The sequence below is a fragment of the Raphanus sativus genome, chromosome 6 (assembly GCF_000801105.2).
Source record: "Raphanus sativus cultivar WK10039 chromosome 6, ASM80110v3, whole genome shotgun sequence".
NCBI lineage: Eukaryota > Viridiplantae > Streptophyta > Magnoliopsida > Brassicales > Brassicaceae > Raphanus > Raphanus sativus.
The window spans coordinates 24,196,310-24,202,309 of NC_079516.1; the positions used below are offsets into that span (position 1 = coordinate 24,196,310).

At 40.5% G+C, this 6,000-nt stretch overlaps 1 long non-coding RNA gene across 4 annotated transcripts; it reads left to right on the plus strand.

Moving 5' to 3' along the window:
• The first annotated feature begins 2,193 nt into the window (after positions 1-2,193).
• LOC130496565 (uncharacterized) lies at positions 2,194-5,760 on the plus strand. 4 transcript variants are annotated; one of them, XR_008935732.1, is made up of 8 exons: positions 2,194-3,195; positions 3,409-3,572; positions 3,695-3,966; positions 4,714-4,843; positions 5,147-5,274; positions 5,372-5,437; positions 5,490-5,554; positions 5,633-5,760. It is a non-coding gene; the product is annotated as an uncharacterized LOC130496565 (long non-coding RNA). The 4 variants fall into 4 exon arrangements; XR_008935734.1 differs by lacking the exon at positions 4,714-4,843 and having other exon boundaries at positions 2,195-3,195; XR_008935731.1 differs by lacking the exons at positions 2,194-3,195; positions 3,409-3,572; positions 3,695-3,966; positions 4,714-4,843 and having other exon boundaries at positions 4,994-5,274.
• Positions 5,761-6,000: the final 240 nt, after the last annotated feature.

Sequence of the window (6,000 nt, forward strand, 5' to 3'; positions counted from 1 at the left end):
AATACATCCTCTTCTTGAACCGTTCCATTGCTCATTTGTTGCTTCAATTTCTGCAGAGAAGAAGATCGATGAACTAAAACCGGATCGGCGATGGGTTACAGCCATCGGTGATGATCAGTTGTGGTTCAATCAGTGCGAATACGCCGTATGAGTGAGCTTGACATCGATTCAATCAACAAAGGGTTTGATTCGGATAAGCATATGTGCAAGCTTTTGCGTGGACGTTGAAGATGCAGATTCCTCAGATGTTCTGTATTAGTTCGTGAAGTACTACAGGAGGTACTACAAAGTTTGATTGGAGATCGCTGAAGATGGCGTGATGGGATTTCTTCATAGATTTGGAAGGTGTTGATCTTCGAATTGGTTTTTGACCATGATGTGACTCATAGGGGGAGATTGAAGACGTGGTTTTCAAACCAGTTATGATGAGTGCACATGCATAGTCAAAAAGAGGGAGATTGAAGAGGTTTCATTGAAGAGGTCTGTGAAGATTGCAGCTGTAGAAGACAGTGTGCTCTGGCGTGTCCGGATGGGATCCGTTGTATTCCTAATCTTTGTAGATTGCTCCTTAGAAAAGAGTGGTAGACACTCGTGTGTGTTGTACCATATAGCAATTGTAGGTTGCTCCTTGATCTAAGTCAATGAAATCTGGACGAGGTCCCTGGGATGTAGGAAACGAACCCCGTTAACAAACTTTGTGTCTATTTTACTTTCTGCACTAGTTTCTCTGCCCTCACTACATTAACAAGTGGTATTAGAGCGGGGCTCGATAGAGTTAACGACTTAGTTTCGAGTAGATCAAGGTGAGGACAGAAACTTGTTCAGGAAGTAGAACAAAGTTTGATTGGAGATCGCTGAAGATGGCGTGATGGGATTTCTTCATAGATTTGGAAGGTGTTGATCTTCGAATTGGTTTTTGACCATGATGTGACTCATAGGGGGAGATTGAAGACGTGGTTTTCAAACCAGTTATGATGAGTGCACATGCATAGTCAAAAAGGGGGAGATTGAAGATGTAGATTCCTCAGATGTTCTGTATTAGTTTGTGAAGTACTACAGGAGGTACTACAAGCGTGTGGCATGAAGATGGAGCTGAATGAGAGTTCGGGTTTATTGATGATCGTGGGCTTCCTGAGTTAGAAAAGGAAAGATGATATGTGCTTGAAGACATATGGACATTTTCCATAAAGCAAAAGGAGTTTGCTTGAAGGTGAAGTTTTCCAATAAAGATAATGGAAAGTTACCTTATGTGTATTGGAAAGACTTGGAGAGCAAGTGGAAGACTTGGAGATTAAGTTAAAGACGTGGAGAACAAGTTCTGGTCTGCTATATAAGGAGGGACGTGCCTTATGAGAAAGTAAGACCTCACATAATAGAAGAGTAAGAGGATCTCATTGTATATTGGTGTATCTGCTTGGTGTCGAAGCAGTGTCTGTAGTAGTTGTCGATGGAGTCTGATGTGGACTTAGTTTGGTGTCCTTGGTGTTGGCGCTTTGTGTGGTGGAGTTAGCCATCGTGTGTGGAGCTCGTGGGTAGCTTCGTGTGTGCTTAGGTGATCAAGCTTGGTGTCATTGCTGTGCGTTAGGTGCTGACGTACTTGGTGAAGTACTTCCGAGAAGTGGAAGATCGAAGCCTAGACTCAGGGGGAGTTTAGCAAAGGAGGTTTCATTGAAGAGGTCTGTGAAGATTGCAGCTGTAGAAGACAGTGTGCTCTGGCGTGTCCGGATGGGATCCGTTGTATTCCTAATCTTTGTAGATTGCTCCTTAGAAAAGAGTGGTAGACACTCGTGTGTGTTGTACCATATAGCAATTGTAGGTTGCTCCTTGATCTAAGTCAATGAAATCTGGACGAGGTCCCTGGGATGTAGGAAACGAACCCCGTTAACAAACTTTGTGTCTATTTTACTTTCTGCACTAGTTTCTCTGCCCTCACTACATTAACAAGTGGTATTAGAGCGGGGCTCGATAGAGTTAACGACTTAGTTTCGAGTAGATCAAGGTGAGGACAGAAACTTGTTCAGGAAGTAGAACAAAGTTTGATTGGAGATCGCTGAAGATGGCGTGATGGGATTTCTTCATAGATTTGGAAGGTGTTGATCTTCGAATTGGTTTTTGACCATGATGTGACTCATAGGGGGAGATTGAAGACGTGGTTTTCAAACCAGTTATGATGAGTGCACATGCATAGTCAAAAGGGGGAGATTGAAGATGTAGATTCCTCAGATGTTCTGTATTAGTTTGTGAAGTACTACAGGAGGTACTACAAGCGTGTGGCATGAAGATGGAGCTGAATGAGAGTTCGGGTTTATTGATGATCGTGGGCTTCCTGAGTTAGAAAAGGAAAGATGATATGTGCTTGAAGACATATGGACATTTTCCATAAAGCAAAAGGAGTTTGCTTGAAGGTGAAGTTTTCCAATAAAGATAATGGAAAGTTACCTTATGTGTATTGGAAAGACTTGGAGAGCAAGTGGAAGACTTGGAGATTAAGTTAAAGACGTGGAGAACAAGTTCTGGTCTGCTATATAAGGAGGGACGTGCCTTATGAGAAAGTAAGACCTCACATAATAGAAGAGTAAGAGGATCTCATTGTATATTGGTGTATCTGCTTGGTGTCGAAGCAGTGTCTGTAGTAGTTGTCGATGGAGTCTGATGTGGACTTAGTTTGGTGTCCTTGGTGTTGGCGCTTTGTGTGGTGGAGTTAGCCATCGTGTGTGGAGCTCGTGGGTAGCTTCGTGTGTGCTTGGGTGATCAAGCTTGGTGTCATTGCTGTGCGTTAGGTGCTGACGTACTTGGTGAAGTACTTCCGAGAAGTGGAAGATCGAAGCCTAGACTCAGGGGGAGTTTAGCAAAGGAGGTTTCATTGAAGAGGTCTGTGAAGATTGCAGCTGTAGAAGACAGTGTGCTATGGCGTGTCCGGATGGGATCCGTTGTATTCCTAATCTTTGTAGATTGCTCCTTAGAAAAGAGTGGTAGACACTCGTGTGTGTTGTACCATATAGCAATTGTAGGTTGCTCCTTGTTCTAAGTCAATGAAATCTAGACGAGGTCCCGGGAATGTAGGAAACGAACCCCGTTAACAAACTTTGTGTCTATTTTACTTTCTGCACTAGTTTCTCTGCCCTCACTATATTAACAGAGGTCATGTGCCACTCCCGACGTCGAAGCTTCAACGCGCCGCCCCTAATCGATCAGGTTCCATCTCTCTCTTTTGAATCTTCCCTCGCGACTTTTAATTATGTCTATGATGCCTTCGTTGGATCTATTTGGTAGACGTGTGGTTGCAGAGTTGCAGAAACTGGGTATAGAGTGATTATCATCTTTTAAGTTGTAGGCATGGATTCTGTATGATGTGTATATGAAATTCATTTGTATAGTTGAGATGACGAGCTTTTATTGAAAGTGCAGGTTTTTCGCTTGATGTGCCAGTCGTGGATGTTAGATGTGAGTTGTTAGATGTGAGCAGTAGGAGGCACATATCCAGCAGACGAGTGTTTGTAGAGGTATTGGGAATAAAAACAAATACGAGCATTTCTTTCTCTCTACTCGACTTTAAGAAATAGCTTCAGCAGGTTAGTTTGATGAGTTGATTTTTAATTTTTTAGTTCAGAGGATATATTAGCTTCTTTGAGATAGTTTTAGAAGTATTAGTTTATCACTATGATTTGTATTGTACATTTTCTTTTTCTCCCAGGAGTCTTTCGTTTCTCTTGTGTATGGTCTAAGGAACAGAGTGCAGATCGACCAACCTTCTGGATTCCAACAATGTCTGATTGAAAGCGGTTAACAATGAGTCTATGACCTATGCGGAGAAACAAAATAGTTAAATAGACTATGAAAAACTTTGCTTTCAATTAATGAGAAGGAACAGTTGAAGATGAATAATGGTAAATGCCTCAACTGGTCTATACAAAAGATGCACTCGGCATGAAGAATAGACTTCAAATTAAGCGTAACTGAGCAAAGGTATGCTTAACTTTCCTGTTTCACAATATTAGTTGTCTTCAATTAGTAACATGGAGCAGGGACCAGTCACAAAATATCATTCTAAAATGTTTGATATCCCATTGTGTTGTGGACTTTTCAAGTTATTAGCTATTACTTATTCATCACCAACCTCGAGCTGCGTGCATTTTATTTATCATGACTGTTTTTTTTTTTTTGACGACAAACGGCTATTCTATTACTCAAACTTGAGGTGGTCTGGGTAACCAGACCGGAATAGAACAACCAATAAAAAATAACTCCCTATGGAAGGATCTAGCCGTCTTAGCTAAAAAATCTGAGAACTGATTGCGCGCTCGAGGAACATAGGAGATATTGAAGTCGGGGAAGCATATTAGTAATGTTTTTATCCTCTCCAATTCCGTGGCAAAGCTTGGCCAAGCATGAGGCTCCTTAATCATGGCAATCAAGTCCTTGCAGTCTGTTCCAAAGCTCTGGCATGTCGAGTGTTGTAGCATATTCTCCATTGCCCATCTCAATGCTTCAAGTTCCGAGTGCAAAGCTGATTCCTGTCTAGAGAGATTTCGTGCTCCCATGAGTTGATTCTTCCCGCCACTATCCATCCAAACCTATCCACATCCACTATACTGAACGTTGGCTGTCCAGGACCCATCTAGCAAACATATGTTACCCAAGCTTATGACTTGTGTTTCTTCGACATTGTTTTCCTGTATCAATGATGGTATCACCTCATTTGCATCATACCAGGCCTGACATTCACTCTCAGCATAACGTACGAGTTCTACTGGATCTCTATCTATCCCCCTGAAGAGTTTGTCGTTCTTAGCCTTCTAGATATACCAGATTATCCAAGGATAAGAATCTCTATCCTGTTCAGGTACCATTATACCATTCTTCCTCTAGAAAAGATAGTCCATTTTTATCATGACTGTTCTTGGGTTGAACAATGGTAAATCTTATAGATTTGTTTTTAATGGATTTAGATATCAAAGTTTTTTGAGGGGTTTTTTAAATAATTTTGGTGGGATATTAGGATTTACCGTAGTGGGCTATGTCTTTGTCTCAATAATGTGATCAGACATGTGAATTTATTATGTCTGAAACTTTACCATGATAGATAAAGATAGTGTGAAACTCTTTTGTAGATGTTACAAAAATTCTTACGACTGTTGTTCGATAGATTTTTGCAGATCATCATCGTTCGTCAGATCTATGTTTCCGAAATTCAGGTATAAGTTTGATTCTCCTCTTTGAACTGGTGGTATACTCGATGGTGTTCATGTGAAGTATGTTGCTTTCTCACGTGAGGTAAAACCTAATTGTCTCAGCTCAACCTATTTTAAAGCTTCCCATTTTTTCCTGAAGTCTTGGAATTTGTAATTGCATATAAACAATCTAAACGCAGAGCTTCCAGAAGTTATCAAAGAGTCAGATTTTAACTATGAGATGTCAAGCATGTGATTCCACAAAGGTGAGTGAACATTTTTTTTTGGAGGGAGCGGAGTGATTAATAATGTGGTTAGACTTTAATTCAATCAGGGTGCTTAATGTGTATGCATTTGGAGGGAGCGGAGTGATTAATAATGTGGTTAGACTTTCATCTTCATGTATTTTGCATTTTCTTCCGACTTTCTAAATCCTCAATTTTTTTAATGTCTTCGTTCAGAATCATTCCAACCAGCGGTTCAGGAACTTCAGCTTATGTACGCCAAAGAAGATTGTTTCTTTTGAATGTATAATTATGTACAAATTGTAAGATTGTAAACAGCTTACTGGATCTTACTTAGTGTAAAATTTTGGTTCCAAAAAAAGTTGTATCTTCTCCATCGTCCATCCCTTCGTTAAATCTTTCTTTATGTAACATTTAGGTAAACCCAATTTTCATCCATCAGTACCATCATCTTGCTCGCTAGCTTCCTCACGTCTCCTATGAATTCTCCCACTGCCTCTTTGTTTTTGAGAAAAGTTGTGAATTTTGAAAGTGGATTTGGGTGGTTTGAGATTTAAGGTAAGAGACATATTGTTTGTTTACTT